Here is a 23,628-nt window from a genome sequence, read left to right on the forward strand (position 1 = left end):
CATGCAAACTCCGCACAGAAATGCCAACTGGCCCAGTCGGGATTCGAACCAGTGACCTTCTTGCTGTGAGGCGACAGTGCTAACCACTGAGCCATTTTGAACAACATATCAATGCATTCTTTGGCAGAATGATTTTTGTTATTCTAACCAATAGTCATTTACTACAACGTAGACAAACAACATTCTCAAGTATCTCCAGTTTCAGTTTTTTTCGGTATGTTAAAAATAATTAAATTAAGCTTGAATTGCTTCGAGGGCATGAAAATGGCTGATTGTTGAATCTACAAATGTGCTGGGGTGCATGATAAATGTAACAATTGTTTAAAAATAAAATAATCCCACCAAATAACCATATAAAATAGACATCCCTGCTAAAGCCGCAGTGCTTCAGCATCAGTAAGCTGCCTGTGAAGTCTCTTATGTGAGCAGGTGATCTGGCAGATGATAAAATGTGAGCTGAAGGAGATGTACAGCCATCTGATGTAGTCTCCGAGTGAGGATTCTGGGCCCTGGGCCACTGTGGAGTGTGAATCTATGGTCTGCGCTGACAATTTTTGATTGCCTTGGGTAGAAACAGAGCGATGGCTCTCATACAGCGTCTGTGTAAAACACCACAACTCTTCAGTTTAGAACCACTCTGTTATATGCTTTATCTGTTTTTTTAGACCCCCCAAAAATGTTCTCCTTTCTTCTGCTTATCCCCATCTCGCTCTGACACCCGTGTGATTAATGTTTTTCATTTGATGTCCTCTTCTTGCCTCCACCAAGTACCAACAAATAAAACTCGCAGCCAGAGCGTGCAAATGATCTCTCAAAAGAGCTGTAAAAGAGGAGAGATAAACAGAGGTGGTGGGAGAAACAGATGAGCGAGTGCATGTTCGGCAACATAGGACAAATCGCTAGTTGCAGTCTGGCCTTTGGAAAGGAAAACATTCGCGGAGGAATGTGACGAAGGTGTTTCTCTGTGTACAGCACTCTTCCCTAGAGAAATTCCCTGGTTGCTAATCTGCAGTTATTGCGATTGCCAGAGGCACTTTCCAAATTAAAGCAGGAACTCTGGGAGCACTTTGAACCCCCTCCCCAATCCCACAATCCCACAAAATCGTCATTTCCACTCAGCTGTAACTCTCTCCAGTCTGTTGTTATGGGTAGATGAACAGTTCTTTGCTCCTTGGTCTGAGGTTTTTTAATAGATGCATTGATATGTTCCTCAGGATAAACAAAGATAATGAAGTGTTACTGATACAGACTCGTGGGCTGAGGACTGAGCCGACAATGAGCTGGCGTTCAAATTTAAAGGGATAGTGAGATTAAAAAAATGAATTCTGTCATCATTTGCTCAATCTCATGCCATTCCAAAACAGCATGCATTCATCCATCGAGCACAAAAATGACTATTAAACTTACTCCACATAACAAAAATTGTTGTTTTTTTTTCAGTCGAAAACAAGTAATATTGGTTTAAAACAAAAATACATTTGTTTTGTTCATAGTTTTCAAGAAACCTTAAATATGTACTGTAACGTATGCCTTGACTATTAACCAAACAAACAAAAAGATAATTAATGTTGATTGTTTTGATATTATTCTGTATGAATGCAAATTATCACATGCATTTGTTTATATTGCAAAGCAAGTCTTTTTCACCCAGAAGGTCCATATAGATTCTAAAGGAAGATACTGATAAGATCAGGGGCTGGTAACTCTCCTGCTCTGGAGTCTATCTTCTCTGACTCTACTGCTATCAGGCTCTCTTTGAGCAGGGATTGAGTTCCTTATCAACATCACGCTGACTTGGCTAAAGACTTGTAACTGTGGTGATTCGTTCGAACCACTATGAGTCAACTCTTTTATAGATGTAGCAATAGTTTTAAACATGGCACACTTTCAGATTTAAGCCTTTGCTGGATATTTAACTTCACTTAGAGCTGTGTTACGCACTAAATGGAAGGTCAATTTCAAAAACTCATAATAGGGGCTCTTTAAGACTTTAGAAAAAAAAAAAAATGTGTGAGACTGATGACGGCAGCCAGAGGAGATAATAATGTCAAATTTATTCTCAGCCTCATAGACGCTGCATTAGAAACACCTCGCGTAAGCGGTCATTCACTTTTTGTAATTGGAGGCAAAGATGATACAATACATTCATAAATGCATATAAATGTTATAAAACATTTTTTTAATTAAATATTAAAAACTTTCAAGGATATAAGATTATGATGACCATTAAACGCATCATAACAGTCTTGTAAAAAGGGTCCATGGCTGCCTGATCATTTGATAATTAGTTAGAAATTAGTCAGAAAATTTGTTTTGCATATTGAGCCTAAAATTAAAGTTTTTATAGCAAAATGTCTAGGCTTCTATATTTAGTACAAAGAAGTTATTTCAAGAGTTCACACATAGCTGATGATTGATAATAAGGTGTGTTTGGCATGCTGTCCTGGGAGAGAGCCCTGAGCGATGCTCGAGCCTGGGGCTTCCTCACGTTTGGTTAATGCAAGAGGGGAGTCTGAGCCCAGTTAGGTCTCTAGACCGTCATTGAGTTAGTTCTTTGGGCCTATCATTGGTTATTGGAAGTTGCCACGGTGTGATAGACTGCTAACTGAACAACACGTGTTTTTGCATTGGAAGCCTAGAACTAAATGCTTATATACTGTGCCAATTTGGTTTAATCAGTTCACCTATACCGCATGTCTTTGGACTGTCGGTGGAAACCGGGAAACCCAGGGGAAACCCATGCAAGCATGAGGAGAACATGTAAACTCCGAACAGAAAAGCCAACTGACGCCGACCAGGACTTGAACCAGTGACCTTCTTTCTGTGAGGCAATAGTGCTAACCACTGAGCTGCCGTGCCACCCTATCCTGGATTAAAATTAAGTAGGGGCTTCTTCAAGACAAAGATAGATGAGGTAAGAAAATCTGTTTATTTATAGTGAATTTGGATTCATTTCATCGGTAAATCGTGTTGACTAATGCAGGACCAGCTGTAGTCAATCATAAGCACGTGATCCTCTCGAAATCAGTTCACAAATATTATTAATTGTTTCAGAGTTGAATACTCTGCAAATTTGTTTCATCAGTATATTAATAAAAAATGCAGAAATCAATTTTTCCTGTAGCATTTGTACTTTTTTACATAAAAATGTAGCATTTTTACACTGTAGGATTTAACAAAAAGGCCCAGCACTGTCTTTCATGGTCCGCTGGTGCATGTTTGCCACAGAAGTAGTTTCTTTTGCGATTATACACTTGTAAGCATAAAATTAAATATTCTCACATTCACAGTTATAGGTTGTGCAGAAGTGGAACTAGGAGAGAAAACTTATATATACATAACATATATAAAGTAGCTTATTTTTTGGTTGATCTCATAATATGAAAACTCATTATAGGGCTAGTTGAAGGTCTAATAATAAAGTAAAAAGACTAAAAACAGCATGAAGATGACAATGATTAAAAGGCAAGAAGAATGAAACAACCCAAATTCTTGTTTTATGGGATGACCCATTTAAAGCAACTTGTATTTGTTATTATTTTATTTTTTAATCAAAGTTAAAATGCAGGGTGTCAGTTGATATTTAGGCATTTTCTCAGAGGCACTTTAGACAACAAAAACCAAGTATTTGAGATGTGCATCCAAGCATCAGAAAAAACACGCCCCGAACCAGTTCACAAACACGTCTGAGCAGATGTTTATATGCGACTTTTCTTGCGCATCAATGCATAACTTTCCAGCAGATGTTTACAGTCAGCTTTTCCTTTCCTGAAGGTTGTTACCAAAACCACGACTGTACAGTACTGTAATTTCTTTTCTATACTGGTATATAGCTAGATCAGTCTTAAAAATAGCATATTTACAAAATACAAATTATACATCCACATACATCCAATTTGTAAATTCAAAACACAATTCATAAATACAACACATAGTTTGTGAATTCACAAATAAAAATATAATAATAATAATTTAATATTAAAGTCATATTTTCACCAAATGAATTGGATTTGTGTATTTATAAATCAAGTTTTAAATTTAGTAATTAAATTGGTGTATTTATGAATTGTGTTTTGAATTTATGAATTGGATTTGTGTATTTATGAATTGTGTGTTGAATTTATGAATTTGATTTGTGTATTTTCAAATCCTGTTTTGAATTTATGAATGGGATCTGTTTGTTTTTGAATCATGTTTTGAACTTAAAAATTGGATTTGTGTATTCATAAATCAAGTTTTGAATTTACAAAATGTATTTGTGTATTTATGAATCAAGTTTTAAATTTACAAATTGGATTTGTGTGTTTATGAATTGAGTTTTGAATTTACGAATTTGATTAGTGTATTTTCGAATCGTGTTTTGAATTTATGAATTGGATTAGTGTATTTTTAAATCATGCTTCGAATTTACAAATTTAACTTGTGTATTTCTAAAAGGAGTTTTAAATTTACGAATCGGATTTGTGTATTTATGCATCGAGTTCTAATTTACAAATTGGATTTGTGCATTTATAAATCGTATAGTGACTTGAAATTGGATCAGTGTATTTACGAATTGTGGTTTGGATTTTGTAAATGTGAATTATGTTGTGGATGTATGAATTATATTTTGTAAATGTGTTATTTCTGAGACTGATCTGACTCCATAAGCTAGTGCATATTAAGTTTTTAAAGCATTGTTTTTTCACATCTGCCAGAAAAGGCAATTCTGTTTGGTATTTTTAGACTACCAAGGGTTATGCGTAAACATGATTTGTTTTTACCTTTTCTAAATATCACTAAAGAAGCTTCATATTAAACTGTTGTGTCGAGTGAGCTATTTTTAAGGGAGCCTGACTCATTACTTTGCACAGTGATTCGGTTTATTAGGACACATATTATTGTGCACATAGAGTAAATCCTTTACGTATTCATTTGTCAGTCATCAGTAATCAGCTTGGTCAATTTAACTAGAAAGAGTCAGATTAATTATTCATTCATTCATTCATTCATTTATTCATTCCTTCATTTTCTTTTCATTTTCCCTTTATTAATCTGGGGTCGCCACAGCGGAATGAAACGCCAACTTATATGTTTTACACAGCGGATGCCCTTCTGGCTGCTACCCATCTCTGGGAAACAGATTAAATAGAAACAAATTAATTTTTGTAGACAGTGGATGTACTTAGTTTTACCACTCTATCCTTGTACTCACAACCAGTAAGTTTCAGAATACCAACTGCTTTTCACCTGATAGCAAAATAAGTTGTATTTCAGTCAGAAATTCTCCCAGGTTCAGTTTAAGATCAGCTCTAATCTAGTTTTCCAGTGATCCTAAGGGAAAAGAGTCTCTTTTTGAATCGGACACACTTGCCTTCTCTATTTCAACTTTTATCAGGAAGCTGAGGTGATCATCTGGCAGTTCAAAGTCTTCTGCTCAGGCTTTAGATGTTCTCCAAGTGGCTTCATTCTGTTCTCAGTCTGTGCGGATGAAAAAGTGCTGTGCTCATGCTCAGAAACTGCACTCGGCAGCACATCAGCCTGTCATCCCTCCATGGCAACAGCAGTGAAAGAGAGCTTAGAGAGTGTGATTAAACACTGCTTCTCATGTGGATGTTTCAAAAGCCACCGCTGCCCCACGTCTGCAGAAAGTCTGGGCCATTTAAGCTTATTATGGGCAAAAACGACAGCCTGCTCTAACAGGAAACGTCCACCCGGTGGTCGTGTCAAATAAAGTTGGCTTTATTGAATGACATTTACAGGTCAATTCTGAATTCTTTTGTATGTAAAAAAAAAAATATATATATATATATATAATTGTTTATATGTTTAATACAACATTGAATATGCATACACATACTGGATCAATACTATGAATGGAAAGGGTTTTCCTATTGTCTTTTTGAAAATAGATGACAACGTTGTTGAATTGATTCGGGTTGAATTGATCCAATTTCTCCTTGTAAAGAAAATCACCATAAAATCTCTCTCTCTCTCCCTTTATAACGCACACACCTTTTTCAAAAGTTTGTAGTTTGAGTTGCATTTTCATTTTCATTTTCAAGTACTTTTATATGAGTTATAAACTGGAAAAAGGCACATACATTTTCACTTTTTTTTTTTTTTGAGAATTGTTTTATGTTGATTTCCTTACTTTAAACTATAATGCTCTCTTTAAACAAACAAACAAAGGTATTGTTTACTTTGCATGTTATTATATTGGCAAACATATCCATTTCTTTGATAAATGTAATGCTTATGCTATTGCCATGCTATATGTGTGATTTTGCAGTACAATTTCCATTACCAACATACACCTTAAATTACTTCTTAAAAACAAAACCTTAATAAATCAAGCTAGCTTCAAAAATAATGTTTGTATTTGTATTAATTAGGAACATTTTGCTTAAAAAGTTAACTTACAGTACATACTCCCACTATGGCTATTTTTGACTGTCTCTGCCACGTGAATCATACATTCAGCTTCAATTATTATGGAATAACAAAGTTTAATTGCCTTATTTTTTGTATTAACTCTAGCTAAATAAACATTTGTTTACAAATTTTTCTTCAGCTTCAGTCGCAACCCAGTTCTGAAAAACACCCATACATTTCACATTCACACACAAACTCATCCACCACGGCCAATTTTATTTACCCAATTCCCTTATAGAGCATAGTTTTGGACTGTGGAGGAAACCGGAGCACCTTGAGGAAACCCACGCGAACACAGGGAGAACATGCAAACTTCACAACAGAAATTCGAACTGGCCCAGCCGGGACTCGAACCAGCAACCTTCTTACTGTGAGGTGACAGTGCACTGAGGTACTGTGCTACACTGTTAATTAAACACTTGCATGAAATGTTTATTTTATGAATTATTTATAATAATTGAAGGCATTGAGGCATGTAATTTTTTATTCTCCCCTTAATTTGAACAAAATATTCAGGATACAACCAGTACAGATTAATTATTTTGTCAACTCCGTTATTGTAATATTTCGGTGGATTTCGTATTTGCCTTTTCAAAACAGTAATAGGATGAAAATACATAAAATTCTGTTTTAGACATGGCATGTGGTACCGGGTTTGAGGTAGAAAAAATTGTGGAAAATGGTAACTTTGTTAGAAGTTTAAAAAGTTTAAAAACAGGTTAACTTATGTAAGACCAGTTTGAGGAAAATTAATGGAAAATGCTTACCTCCACTTGTGGAATGAGCCATGTATAAGAGTATGAACATGAACTAAGGTTTAAATGTAAGGTACAGAGATAAAAACACAGAATATACTTTTGTTTTCTGGATGGCAAAGCAAGTACAAGAAGTGCAGCCTAATGGGCCATTGAAGTAATGACGCATAAAGACTGAACTTGCAGTTCAGTGAGCGAATACTGTACAGTATGTTGATGCAGTAGCCGCTCTGACTGATTAAGAAAAGGTCATTCAGTGAAGGATTCATCAGAATGATTAAGAATTATTCTTTTTCATCTATTAATCAGGAGACCAACTTGTTGAAGTCATTTAGTTTCTGAAACAGACTACATGCCCTGATGAACTTAAATCAAAGTTTCTTTTTCTTCATTTAGCGGATGACAGAAGTTTCTAAGCATGCAGTGATGTATGGTCAGTGAACATTACATCTCTGCCCAGATTTCTGAGATCAACTTTTAGACAAATATCTAAATATGTGCTGCACATTTTCCTCTCAATAACAAAATAAGCATGCAGAACTAAAAGAAAACTATCTGGTAAAAGCATGGTAAAATCTGGTAAAAGTAAATCTTTGTATGAGCTTTGGTACCTGCACTCTGGTCAAGTCATGTTATGTTTATGTATATACAGTTGAAGTCAGAATTATTAGCCCCCCCAGTTTATTTTCCCTCAATTTCTGTTTAATGGAGATATTTTTTTCAACACATTTATAAAGCATAAATAGTCCTCACTTTAGTTTAGGTCACAAAACTGGATGAAGTTGAGTTAATAATGCATGTATTAACATACAAATTAACTATTAGTATATGCCTGAATAATAAGATATAAATGTTTATTTGCATAGTTTATTAGACATTCACTAACTCATTTTGAATCATCTTAAAAAAAAAAAACTCAATACAAATTATTTGTAAATATTGTGATTTAATTTTGATTTGTAAATAATGTGACTTAATTTAGTCATGAAAATTTAATTAAAATCAATTAGTACAAATCATGAAAGAAAAATTATTAAGCACATTTTAAATGTGATTATAAGTCAAGAATAGAGAATTTGTTCTGCAGTTATAAACTGCTTACTAACGTCTTATAATTTAATAAGTTAATGCATAACAAATAATGATTTCCCTATTTGTGAATGCTGAATAGATGATTTATAGTGTGTAGTTATTATAAAGTGTTACCTACACAGTAAAAAAATCTTCTTCTTTTCTTTCGGCAGCTGGGGTGCTGGAAAAATTGAAATAGCGGCTGTTAAATTACAGAAATTTACCGTAAAATGATAAATGGTAAATTACAGAAATGTACCAGAAATTTTATTTAAAGGAAATTTCTGTAATTTAACATTAGCTGTTTTATGGTCTGTAATTTAATAACCAATATTTTATGTGTTTTTTTTGTCCAGCAACCCAGCTGCCTTAAAATTACAATTTTCTCATCATCATTTGGTGAATAAAAAGAACAGAATTTATATAAATAACTAGCATATTTTTTTCTCTAATGTAATTTTTTTCAGTTGAATGCATCCCTAATAATTAAAGTATTATTATATATAATTTAAATGTAATGTATTATCCTTTTCCTATTTATGTAGCATCATGTGGTGCTGAGTGGAGTAATGAAAATTCAGCCTCACATTAAAAAAAAAAAAAAAAATCCATTCCAAAATCTTTTGGCTGGTAATGTATGTGTGATTCTCTCATGGTGCATCGTGTACATCAAGTTCTATCCACCGAGGAACTTGTTAATTGAATTTGAGTACTTATATTTTTCAAATTCCCGTCATGGCTTGGGCGCACCACCGTTTTCCCAATTTGCACGACCCACTTATTCCCACAGTAGGAGAATGGCAGTATTAGACGGTCTGTGAACAGCCCATTGGCGGTCTGTGGGTGGGCTGTGGGCGTGCAGAGACTACAACCTGCAAGACACTTCCTAAATATATTACCACACAATGACCAGAGCACACATTTCCCAAACCCACAGAGCTGAAAACATATTCAAACTTAAGCATAGCTGGACAATGGTTAAGAAACGAATCACTAAGGTACACATTCATGTTTAAACATTACAACCTTTAATACTCATTTATAAAATTTAGGAACTGTACTTGATGAGTATGTTGCATTTTTTGGTACCAAAGACCTGAGAGCATTTATGGCAAAGTATACAGTAGATTCTTAATCAGGGAAGTGCTGGCAAGAGAAGCTGGTTTTATTTTAACAAGCCGTGAACCAATACATAGAGCACATTATAAATCAGCGCTGTCAGTCAGCGTGCACTCTGAGACCAATCCATCACCTCAATGATACTTCAGACCACAAGCATAACGCTGTGGAATCCAAGGGCGCTGTTCTGAGATCAGATTCCTATCACTTTAATCATTAGAAGGTTGGAAATGAGCTGATTTCACATCAGCAAAGTTACTATAAGAAGTTCAGCGCAATTGTTTCTCTTGTGTCCCTTCCAACTCCAAAAGCGTTTCTAGTAATGTATACTGACATATGGTTGACATACTTGTAGAAGTGAAGGTATATTTCTTGCTCTCTTTTAAATTTCTCTTTTCTTTTTTATTTCATTCATTCATTCATTCATTCATTCATTCATTCATTCATTCATTCATTCATTCATTCTCCTTCAGCTTAGTCCCTTTTTTATCAGGGGTAGCCACAGCAGAATGAATTGCAAACTATTCCAGCATATGTTTTACACAGTGGATGCCCTTACAGCCATAACCCAGTACATTGAAACACCCATACACACACAGTCATTCACTACGGCCAATTTAGTTTATCCAATTCACTTACAGTGTATGTCTTTGGACTGTGGGGGAAACTGGAGGGCCTGGAGGAAACCCACACAAACACGGGGAGAACATGCAAACTACACACAGAAATGCCAATTGGCAAAACAGAAATTGAACTAGCAACTTTCTTGCTGTGAGGCAACAGAGCTAACCACTGAGCCACGACCTGCCCCTCTTTTTTATTTTATTATCATTCTTATTTTACTTAATACAACATGCTGCCCACCTCAACTTTCAGCTCTGACCCGTGTAAATGCTTAATTTGTTACACTTACTACTGTATACACATCATATTTAGATTTTTCTACAATATGTGGCTTCTATTTGTTTACTTTTTTAAATCATGTATTTTTATTTATTTTCTTTTGTACTTTTATTTTCTCTTTTACTCTTGTTTGTTTAACTGTCCTAGAATCTGATAAATAAAAAAAAGAAGTGGCAAGCTTGTCAATACACAGATGTGTTCAGGCAGATCCATTAAAGCGATTTAAAATGCTGTAATTATACATTCATGCTGTCCTGTAGTTCACCAGTTTTTTTAGTTGTAAAGTACTCACACGTTCCCAATAAACCAACCCGGGCTCATTGTGGAAACGTAGCCCCGCGGACGTTTCTGCGGACCACGATTTACGTCCCGGGAGGTACGTATTCGAGCGTTTTTTTGTTTTTGTGGATCCGCGAGAGGCCGCTATGCGCGCTTTTTTGCGTCTCGGGCGCCTCTCGGGAGCGCGCGGCGTTCGCGCCCGCGCCGTTCTTGCGCGAAAAGCCGCCAGATTGGAAAAAAAAAAGAGCAAAAGCCCTCGTCTTCGATTTCGACCGCGTTTTCGGATCCCGCCGCGTTCTCGCCCTTTTTTTTCGGATTCCGTTTTTCGTCTTACCTGATTTCCGGAACCTGCTGTTCACCGCACTCGATCCCGGTCGTCGTCCACCGCGGCCGGCTCCGGCTCCCCCTCCGGGGCCTCCGCTCCGCCGACGCAACGCAATGCTGTGAGCTAAGTGGACAAACTGATTGCATCGGGAAAGCCCTCCACTCGGAGGCGAGCCATCGGCCGGCGAGCGCGAAGAGGAGGGGCGTAGCGGCGCCACATCGCCCTGCAGCGTTCGCTCGAAAAAAAACAAACGCAGCCTTTACGTACCTCCGGCCACGTAAATCGCGGTCTCCAGAAACGTCCACGGGGCTACGTTTCCAGAATGAGCTTGGGTTGCAATAAACATGTGTGTGTATGTGTGCATGTGCATAATGTCACTATTTCTATAAAATAGCCTTTCATTAGTTACACAGAGGCCATAATGGCACTTTTCAAAAGTTCTCAGTATTCCAGGCTGCTGCTAAAAACTAAATTTTTTTTTATTTTTTTTTTACATTTTTTTTAATTCAAAATTAAGTTTTATAAAATGAAAATCAAAAATGTTCAATAAAGTCAATGACCTGCACAATGTATTATCACTTCAGAGCACTTTTACCATACTGCATCTGTTGAGATGAGATGTATTTTAATGTTAACAAATCTGTTTCCATATGCATGGTTTTACCTGTAGGGCTGTTAATCTTTTGGTTGCTTGCGATTAGATTTGGATTGATTCTTGAGGTCACAATTTCTCAAAATGTTATATGGATTTTGTTTAAAATTTGATTTACTATACAGTAGTCAACATTTGAAATTGAAAAAAATGTTTTATCAAAGATGTCCTAATACTATTAGTGTTATACTAACACTCTCAGAAATAAAGTTAAGTGAGTTATCACTGGAGTGGTACCTTTTCAAAAGGTACAAATTTGTACTCAAAGAGTTCATATTGGTACCTCAAAAGTATAAATTAGCACCTAAACATTTTAGGAGGAACACTTTTGTACTTTTTTTGTACTGATCTGTACCATTGAGTTATAAATATAGACCTTTTAGGTACAAATTTGCACCTTTTAAAAAGATACCACCCCAGTGACAGCTCGCGTACCTTTATGTCTGAGATTGAACAAGATCCATTCTTGTCTTATAGGAAGATTTTGATTTTTTTTTTGATCCACATCAATGTTGACTCTTGTATGTTTAGATCATTAGAAACCTCTTTTAGTTTTTTGCTTTTAGTAAACACATTAGCCTTTAGGCTTTTAGCCTTTCATTGAGCAGAGAAAAGATTGTTGACCTTGTCCATCCACAAGTTGTTGAGGAAATCGCATAATGAGCCCTTAGAAGAAAAAAAACAGCGTAAATTCTAACTACAGCTAATCAAATCATTATTAGGTAGGTAAGTGACTTTCTAAGTTGATCTCTCTCTTTTGTATGTTGTAGTGCTGTATTTATACCATATAACTGTAGTGTCTTGAGTATGAGATGGGACTTGCATATCAGGAATGTGTGTTGTGTTGGCAGAAAGAAAGAAAAAACGGCCACATGTGTTTAGCATTTTTATCAGGTAGTTAATCAGGTTGTGTTTTTGCTGCTTTGGCTTTTTTGGGGAGATTATTGTGATTTCCCAATAGCAACAGAGAAATACTGGGAAATCTCTGTAGACTGATGGCATTTCATGTCATTCAGCCTTACAATCCTACAAATGTCAGCAAAATCACCTGTTTGTCATCACTTTAGACATTATGCAAGAGAATCATTCAAATACTAGCTCTAAAGTGGCGTTTGTGAAGCAGCAATGGTTTCTGTTGCAGATGAAAGAATGGAGGAAGAAAGTTGTTCCTCATACAAAAGGGTTTTTAGATTCTCGTGTTTGATTTTTTATATACACGATTATGTCGTCGAACTTCTATAAACGCGATATCATACTCATTGCAGTGCGATATGGCTGTATATCATCACTGGTGGGACACTAAGGCATTTAACGCATGCTCCCACCAGTGATGATATACAGCCATATCGCACTGCTACTTGTGGGTTATTGCTCATATATATATTGCTCAATTGTCCAATAAAGTAAACCTGCTCAGTTGTTGTTGGTTTAGTCCTGCAAAACATAGTTTGACACTAAAATGCCATGATTGATTGGTTTTGGTCAAACTTTTCAGTTCATGCCAATATTTTATAAAATCCTGGCACCTCTCGGGAAGTGAGGATTCTGACTTAATCAACTATTATGTATCATGTTCTGCTTGAGCTCAGTGGAGAATATTTGAAGGCGGCTACAAAGAAACTCATATGAGTCAAAGAAAATCTTTTTCTACACTCACTCTCAGTAAAGCACAGCAAAACAGCTTTATGACCAGCAGGAGAAGCACAGTGTAGTTTCTAATAAATACAGCCCTTAGGAGTTTTGCGCATATTTAACATTCAGCTAATTAAAGCCCTTCAAAGTTGTATGAAATGGCATGATGCAAAGCAAGTTTCAGAATTCAAAGTTACAGTTTTAAAAGAAAAACACCTTTAGGTGCTTCTAAGCCTATTTAAAAATGTAGATCATGTAGTGAAAGATTCATACGAGCAAACGAGGAAGCATTTTTGTCGATATATATCTCGGAGCGTGAACCTCACATACAGACTAAATGTCAATGTTTTGCCTCAACAAATTTCAGTTACGTTGAAAGGCAGTTTGTTAATTGAGTCAGGCGCTCACAGAAAACAGATGATGTAGAAACAAATTGACATTTCCGTTGCAGGACCTCCTAAGGGATCTCTCCCTCTTTCTCTGCCCATGGAATTGGGTTGTGTAAAAGTGTGTTCTTAAGACAGGCACAGGCTTTGTTAGATAATCTAATAAATGTAAAGCTATTTGCATGTGGAGATAATCTTTCCTGATTCATTGGAGTGGCAACAGAAAACATGCATTAAATGAATCTAAATTATATGGTTGATTAGTGGCCATTACTGCTGAAAAATCCATTGGTAGCGTAGGTTTATTAGAAAGTACTGTAACTGGAAAAACTGGTGAATATACTGCAGCTGATTGCCATCCTGTTTGAGATATTAAAAAATATAGTCCATGCCATAATTCTGTCATAAAAATGCCATAACCCATTTGACCAATATGAACACATTAGGAATAAACTACTCTTTGCAAGCAAGCAATGCTAACTAACTGAATTTGTCTGTGTTTTCAGTTTTTTCTGGCTGTTTTTACTTAGGAAGTAACACCCCATTAGCACTTCATTTTTAAGTCCTTTTTGCATGTAACTACTGTAGTGAAGTTAAAAACAAAATTATTTGTCCCCCTGTGATTTTTTTAAAGTGACGTTTAACAGAAAAAAAAAAATGTTTTTAATGTTTTTATTTTTTCAAAATAACTAGTATCATGCAGTCTTACCATGTCAAAGACAAAAGAAATTAGTTGTCACAATTTGGTTACTAAAAACTATTTTTAAATGTGTAGTATTATAGTATATATATATATATATATATATATATATATATATATATATATATATATATATATATATATATATATATATATATATATATATATATATATATATATATATTCAAGTAAATAAATAAAGTTTACTGAAGCCAGCAAAAGCCAGCTTCAACACTTGCAATGAGTTCCAATGCCGCTCTCTCTTACAGTACAACAGTGCAGCAATTATACACTTTACACAAATCCAGAAAAGGTGGGATCCAGGTAAACAGTTCTCATTGTTTACAGCAAAAATAGACAATTCTAAATGTGTGCGTCAATGAAGTATTTTATCTAGCTCCATATATGGATAGCCTAAATGTGTTTGTCAAGGAAGAATTGTATCTAACTCCAGATATGGATGGCGACATGGTTCCTGGGGGTCAAACTTAAGTTATTAAGAGCTGATCCCTGACCTATAAAAAGCTAAACCATGGGCGCGATAGATGCAAGACACAATCTGTTGTGGAAACTCAAGGTTGTTTCTTGTACGTTCAGCTGTTTTATCAAACTGGTTCAAGACTGGTCCCATCAACATTTGGTTACAATATCCTCACTACACACAGTGTCTATTTACATACAAAAGGAATTACTTTAATAAGAATTAACAATCAAATCAGAACAATCAAAACAGCTAAATTCCTGTAGACAATATCCTGACAAACAGAACAGGTGTTTTTCCTTTCCTCTGCATCAGTAATTCCGTTCAGAGGGAGAGAGAGAGAAATCTCCGTGACCTCTGACCTGGTTTTTGTGTGTCTCCAGAAAACAAAGTTAAAATAGACAGACAAAGAGAGGAGCAAGGACACTGAACATTCTTACATTAAGCAATGTGTTAACTTATTCATTAGTTAAAATCAATTCAAAGTGAAATACTCATTAAAATAATCAAATAATTATATTTAATAAAAATAATGTGAAACAAGATGATGAGAAAAGGATAAACGTTGATTCATGCTGAGATGGATTGGAAGGTATAAATCCAAATCGTTCACATTATATTATATTATATTATATTATATTATATTATATTATAGTGTATTATATTAAATTATATTATATTATATTATATTATAGTGTATTGTATTGTATTATATTATATATATATATATATATATATATATATATATATATATATATATATATATATATATATATATATATATATATATATATATATTAATAATAATAATAATAATAATAATAATAAATAATAATAATGTTACATCCTTTGTTTGTACACCTATCCACTTTTTGTTTGGGTGAACGATTCCTTTAGGAATCCTTCCAAGGACACCAAAACACCATCTTACCATGCTGCGATTCATTGCATTTCTTTTTCAGTATGCGTTGATATAAACAAGTCCTGCATACTCTTAAACAGATCTACAGCCTATAGCACTGCCAAACTAACCCCAATCTGTTCATTAAGATGAGGTTGAGAGTCAGGCAGCGAGACTGAATTAATTTCAATTCATATAGTCCACAGGTCATCCCGTTAGGCTGGACTAAATCATTCCTCAGAAAAGCTATAAAAAAATGTCACAGCACAGATTTAAGGCACTCTTAGCATGAACTTTCCCTTTTAATTCTCTCTCTCTCACTCCGTCTTTTCTTCTCATTCGTTTTCCATACCATCCCGCCCGACTCATTTTCACTCTTTCTCTAACCCCATCCTTTCTGAGGTTGACATTTAGAATGGAGCCTGTCAGTGTGTGTATGTGTGTGTGTGTCAGAGAAGGGAAAGAGAGTGATCATCTCTGCTTTATAACTTTAGCCATGCACCTCATTCACCATTGCCTGTCAGAGAGAAAGATCTGGACCGCTCTGCTAAACATGGGCTGCTTTAAACAGCTTTTATCTGAGATTCGGAGGAGGGATTTTCATCTCAATGCTGTTCAACAGAATCCTGAACAATCTCCTTGGCATTTTTGCATTCATCTTCTCTCCTTTGATACTTCCTTCATGCCTTGAGAACAATGGCGCTCGCCGTGTGTGTGCTCGGCTCTGGAGTCACTGAGCTAAATTTAATAAATTGCTGTTTTGACGTAAATCAGCATCACAGTTTCTGCGCTTCTCTGACGTGCTTGCGGTGGCCGTTTATAATAAGCCTAAAGGAACTTGACTTTGAGTTGTGAATTTCAAAGATTATCCAGTCTGGTTTTTCTTTATTCTTAATATTTTATTATTATCATTAACAATAATAATGATAGAGATAATATTATTAAGGATTTTCATAAGTTCTGAGTATGTTTTTGCAAACAAATAAACCAATTACTTTTTACCTAAAGCCACTTTAATACTTTAACATTTGAAAATGTGTCTATATCTTTATCTAATGTCATTTAATTATGATTTTTGGTTTTATTTTGCACATTACACAATATTTTTAATGGTTAAAAAATTATTCATGAAATGATGCAAATATTAAATATTTGAGTGATTTAATATCAGTACTTAATTTTATTAAGTGTCGTAATTATTATAACAATTAATTTACACTCTCCGGCCACTTTATTAGGTGCACCTTACTACTACCGGGTTGGATTTACCTTTTGTCTTCAGAACTGCCTTAATCCTTCGTGGCATAGACAGAAATATTAGTCAGAGATTTTGGTTCAAATTGACATGTTTACATCACACAGTTGCTGCAGATTTGTTGGCTGCCCATCCATGATGCGAACTCCCGTTCCACCACATACCAAAGGTGCTCTATTGGATTGAGTTTTGGTGACTGTGGAGGCCATTTGGGTACAGTGCACTCATTGTCATGCTCAAGAAACCGGTCTGAGATGATTCACGGTTTAAGACATAGGCTGTTATTCTGCTGGAAGTAGCCATCAAAAGATGGGTACTCTGTGGTCATAAAGAGATGGACATGGTCAACAACAATACTCAGGTAGTCCGGTGGAACTAATGGGCCCAAAGTGTGCCAAGAAAATATCCCCCACACCATTACACCACCACCAGCAGCTTGAACCATTGATACAAGGCTGGATGGATCCAAAAATCCCCTTTCTTGCCCATTCTGATGCTCCGTTTGAACTGCTGCAGATCATCTTGACCATGCCTACATGCCTAAAAGTATTGAGTTGCTGCCATGTGATCGGTTGATTAGAAATGTATGTTAAAGAGCAGTTGGTACCTAATAAAGTAGTCGGTAAGTATATATGTATATTGCTATTTCATACATTTTATTATTCATAAGTTAATTATTTACCATGATATGATTATGATATGAATTTCTTAAATATCTGAAAGATGCCATATTGTACCCCATATTAATATTTCATGTTGTCAGATGATTATTTAAGTAATAAATCATAATGATATTTGTCATGATATTGCCCTTTTCGCATTTGAGTAATTGAATATAGCCACAGATATGTAACATAATTATTTATTATTTTATTATTATAGCATTATTAACACTATCAAAAGCTCATTATACTTATTTAAACTGCAATAGCTGTTACAGAAGTTGTACAGCCTTTCTCTGCCTTATGCAGTTTTAATAAGAATGTCTTCAGTTCAACTCAAAACTAAAAACATTAACATCTTAATTGGCAAACTCTTGCATACAGAATTCTTTACTGCCAAGAAAGCCTTAATATGTATGAACTTAGTGTCAGGCCTCTTTGAAAATGTAGCTGATTTTGTGGAACTGCCGTGAAACTTCAGGTGCTTTTTGCATTAGAGAGATACAGCTTGATGAGCTTCAAGATGCCCAAAGCAGCTGCTATTTATTATATATGAAGGGAACTCAGCTAGAGCTGCTTGATTTTTGGGACTGAATTTGCTTTTCATGCTATTTAAAGGTGATATGTATACTTTTTCCCTCAGGCTTTCATGAAAATTGGCTTCTGTTTTTGAAGTAATAACACTTTACACCTGAAATTCTTTTAAAGGTTCTGATTTTAGTTTTGAAGGTCTCCTATAAATAGTTTTACAGTATATCCATTCATGGTTGAAAGACCTTAGTTTTCTAATAATATACACAGCAGTCTTTTCTGCAGTGTCTGAAACAGTTCATTCAGTGATTTGATCTCTCTAAACACCACTTTTCCAAGAGTCTACATTACTCTGATTGGTCAGACCAACACGTTTGAATGTACGTTTACCATATTTAATGTGCATAAGGTGGAAGAAAATGCAAGAATATTCCTAGAATTTCACATTTTCTTCAGAAAAATAATCAGGTAAATTTAACTGTATTCTGTTGAAGTACAAATCTTCATAAAAATAAAATACATCACTACAAAAATCTCAATGATTGCGAGCAACTATTACCAATGATGCAAATTTGTTAGGAACCTGGATTGGTTAATGGAGGAAGTAGAACTGTAATTACAGACAGCGTAAAATAATTATTAAAAAAAAGTTATTAAATGTGGTATTTTCACATGTTTTAAACTGCTAATTATACTGTCTGCAATTAAGAATGTAATTTTGTGTAGCTAGTGAACTCAACTGCTGCTCCATCTGAATGCACTTGCTACAGACTTAGGGTGCTTTCACATCTAGACCTTTGTTTTGTAACCTGGCATGTTTCCAAAGCTAGCATGGTTCGTTTGTGATATGTGTATGCAGCAATCACGCTCAGATCTGCACCAATAGAATCAGTCCGAGTTCGCCAGAATGAGGTGGTAGCGAATAGATTGTATTGAGAAAGCAATACGATTCAACGAACTATCGAACCAGGCTACATCACAGTGTATTATGGATATGTAATAAGCATATATACGACTATACGAATGAGAATTATGAGTAGGGCGGGATGTCATTACCTACCGCTAAATGTGCGTCAAACATGAAAGTGAATGCATGCTGAACTAATGAGAGCTGTTTTTCCGTTAGGAAAATTGACCGAATTGCAGTCTTGGTTTATCTGTTATTTCTCATTATAATGTAAAGCCTATAATGCACATTTTTAGGCAACAGCTATGTATGAGAAAGTTTTACCTCTGATTTATATTTGTTGACAATGTCTGTGGGTGTCACCATTTAAAATTAAAGCACAGCTTTTGCTTATAATGTCTTATTGCTCATCGTCATAAATTAAATAGGGAAGAAAAATAAACCTAAACCATGGAATTCTGACCAATGTGAGGAGAGTTTAAAAGCAAACTGCACCAAGAACAATTTCAAACACTGTTTATAACAAAACAATCAATCTACAGGTGTGAAAGCCCCCTTACTGCTGATTACAGAACCGGCTTTACTGATAAAATATGATTAATCATTGAGCTCTATATCAAAATTACTTATTTCTTTTAGAAAGAAACTATCTACATTTATTATGCACTTACATCTTTAAAGATTTGGAGACCTCTTACATTCACAAATTGCTAAACAACACACTACATGAGAAGTGATATGCGAAAAAACACTCTCTTCTGACACCTTCCATAGCAAAACACACACTGAGGTGTGCTGAAATTGGTAAGGAGAGCGTTAAAAGGGACAGGGGTAGACTTGGGGTCATTTAGAAAAAGGGCTGGTGTTTTCGCACTCAGATCTCCTAAAGCATCAGGACAGGTAAAAGACTGAGGTCTCACAGGTGACAGTCTTTCCAGAGCCCAGCGCTAAAGTACAGCTGCCGCCAGTATGTTGAACCTGACCTACAGGGTCACTGCAGGGGTAAGAAGAAGCACCATACAACCCATTAACCACACCGATGCTGGAACATGAGTTCAGGAAAACACACATGTCGATCTCTGCTTCTCTTTTACTTTAATGCATCCATTCTGTCAATGTCTGGATGAAAAGGTCACTAATGATCTATTTAAATGCACAAATACACCTAATAACCGTGTGCGATTCCCACCAGAGGCACTCCAATGAGTTTGTTTATTACATACATACATCAGGGAAGCTCTTGTTAGCGCTGTCAGAGTGTTTTAAGTTCATCAGCACTCTTAAGTTGCATTTTTTTTAAAGGATAATGGACAAGTGAACTGTCAGATGGAGAAGAAAAAAATATGTGGCATTATTTTCCACCAAAGTATGAATTGCAAATAAATTTCCTTTGATTTTACTTGCATTCAGTTATATTCAGCTAACAGATATAATAAATACAATTTGAAAAACTACTTCGGTAAGCTTCTTCATACTTTTTGAAGGCAAAATTTCTGCGAGGAGAGTCATAATTAGCTGAAATGTGTGACTGGTGTGAAAATAAATCATCATTATTTATTGCACCCCAAGCACAAGTTTGAATTTCTGTTTAATATAATTAATGGCCATGAGATTGAAGAAAATGTAAAAATGCAATGAGTACACTGTAATAAATGTTGGGTTCCACAACATGAACCCAACAGCATCCAGTTAACTTTTTACAAATTTAAGTGGATTGAACATCAAACTATTTTTCTCCCAAAAAAACTCAAGAATTGCATTGTTTCAGCTCATTTTAAATAAGTAGTTTAAACAAACAGCAAACGTCATTTACAGTAAAAAATGTAGGGTTCCACACAATCGATTTGTGGTGGGACAATATAAAGGGTTTAAGTTAACTTATTAGTTTTTACAAATTTTAAGTGGATTGAATATAAAACAATGAAGTTGTCTCCTAATAAACTTGTGTTGTTTTAGCTAATTTTAAATAAGTAATTTGAGCAAACAACGAGCATCAAAAACACAAGTGTTTTTTGAGTGTATTTTTAGAGTTTAAATAAAATTGCAAGAAGTGAAACAGTTTTTTAAAATTGTTTAAATTGTATTGTTTTTTTTTTTTCAGTTTATTTATGACAATTTTCATTTGTATAATGTTATTATTAGTAGCAGTATTACTACTTTTTACATGCATATTTGTTTTTGTTTTAATAAATGCAAGTTTAGATGTGTCCAACTGTTCAGTTTTGGATATGTATGCATCACCATATGGGACATAAGAACAGGACGTGTGTTAGGATATAACTTTACCACACTTCATTATTATTGTTGATTTATTAGTTTGTTGGAAACATTAATTAATTCATTCATTCATTCATTCATTTTCTTTTTGGCTTAGTCCTTTTCTTAATCTGGGGCCGCCACAGCAGAATGAACCGCCAACTAATCCAGCATATGTTTTACGCAACGAAGGCCCTTCTAGCTGCAATCCATCACTGGGAAACATCCATTCACACTCATACACTGTTGGCAATTTAGCTTACCCAATTCACCTGTACCAAATATCTTTGGTATAGATGGGGGAAACCGGAGCACCCGGAGGAAACCCACGCAAACTTGTGGAGAACATGCAATCTTCACACACAAATGCCAACTGGTCCAGCCGGGGCTCTAACCAGCAACCTTCTTGCTGTGAGGTGATTGTGCTACCAACTGTGCCACCGGGCTGCCTCTTGCGCTTAACAAACAAATTTAAATATGCAGGCTAATTGATGTAACCAGTGGAGTGCATACAACATGGTTTCCTTATGCATGAAAGTAAAGGATTAAAGAGTAAATGTAAAGTAAAGAGAAAGTAAAGAGGCCAAATTGAGGAGGCTCAGTTTTTATTCTTGCCCTGCAGATAGTCTGTTTAACTGTTTTCTCGCTAGTTAAAGATTCAGTTTTTTTCACTTACAAAGTCCATCATGTAAATAGCAAACGCCCAGTGGCATGAAACTACTCTTAAAGAGAATGGGAGATGAGACTCTGATTGTTTTAATGCATGTTATACTCAAAACACACCCATAACTCAATAAGAGAATAAGCACAACCAGACTACGCGCCAGGGCTCATAACATATTTTTCCATTCTTAAAATAGCAAATAGTGGATTCAGATATGCCCTCAATGCTTTTACACCATGCGCTTTAGACTTTGCGCCTAGATCTTTAAAATAGAGCCCAAAGAGTAGGCATTATTTGCAAGCAGGCGATGACCATGGGCTGACATGATACTAATGACCGTGCTTATTGCTTACATACATCAAGGAAGCTCCTGTTGTCGCTGTCAGTGTATTTTGAGTTCCTCAGCACACACTTCAGTAGCAATTTATTTTTTGAGGTGATAAAGGACAAGTGAGCTGTCAGATGGAGAAGAAGAGAGGATGTGACAAGACATGGGGTTAATGGGTGTTTCCCCTTTAGCTGAATTAAAATAGATGAGCAAATTTTTTCCTCCCCTTTTTGGCTCGAGTCCATGAAACTCACACATACAGGCTGGTGATATCAGCTCCTGTCCATCATTTGCTGTGACGCATTTTTGAGTTTTGGATGTAAATATTCAATTTCACCTGTGTACCGATAAAGAAATTGCACGGAATACGCATAATTTTATATTAGAGATTAGGAAGCGCAGAGTGTTTACTTTGTATTTTTGTGTGATTATGAAGCATTTGCTAGGTCAGAGCTTAAATATTTCCTGCGCTGTGGGTTAAAGCAGCAACTGTAAGTATATAATAAAATGATATTTCATGATCAATTAAAAGTATAATAAGTAAAGGCAGTAATTTGCAGTCCATTACTGAAAACAAACACCTCTCTTAACATTGCTCATCCGTTGTGAGTAAAAACAATAGTATATTCTCAACAACATTCATATGGTGACATTAAGTGTCAGAAAATTACAAAATAATATTATTTGGAAAGAGAATAGAATTTACTGCAAAGATAATTTAGTCTGAGGCCAAGAAATGTGAGAAAAAACAATGCAAAAAATAAACACATAAGAAAATCTAAAATAAATAAATAAATAAATCCATGCTTAAATAAATAAAAATAGAAATATTATGTTTATATATTCTTGTTCATATTAATTTAGATTTTTTAAGGATGTCTAAATGATTTTACTGGAAATAAACAGTGTGTCCGTTTTTAATGGTTGTTGTTTTAATGATATGCTGTATATAACTTCATCAGATTAATAGTGTGAACTGCGCATTGATCACAAGCAGATCAAGGTTAACGATAAACCACTTTGTCAGTTATTCCGAGTGACCTCACAGGTTAAGCAGAACTATGAACAGTCTGTTTGCATATATATGTTTTATTCCCAAAGACTGACCCGAGTGCACCCTGTAATCTGCCTCCTTGTGTTTTTTTTCAGCTGAATTTCTTCTCTTTCACTATTATCCCTGTTTCCATAGCAATGACTTTTTCTACACTTCAGCATTCAGACTCTTCCCAGGTGAGAACTGTGTTACACTACAGACTCCAGAGGCCTTGTCAGGAATCTTAATCAAACACAACATCAGATGTCGGACAATTTTGACATATGCCTTCACAGCCTGCAAATAAGCTATTAAAATGATGTGGGCTAAGACGGGCACTTAAAAACCACTGAAGGTGATCTGTAATGTGTGTT

The 23,628-nt window shown here is 35.3% G+C and overlaps 1 long non-coding RNA gene across 1 annotated transcript in view; it reads right to left on the bottom strand.

Moving 5' to 3' along the window:
• LOC141375626 (uncharacterized) overlaps window positions 1-23,628 on the bottom strand; it is a 382,930-nt gene that overhangs the window by 2,023 nt on the left and 357,279 nt on the right. The gene's annotated exons all lie outside the window — the stretch shown is intronic.

This window comes from Danio rerio, chromosome 8, assembly GCF_049306965.1.
Source record: "Danio rerio strain Tuebingen ecotype United States chromosome 8, GRCz12tu, whole genome shotgun sequence".
Taxonomy (NCBI): Eukaryota; Metazoa; Chordata; class Actinopteri; order Cypriniformes; family Danionidae; genus Danio; species Danio rerio.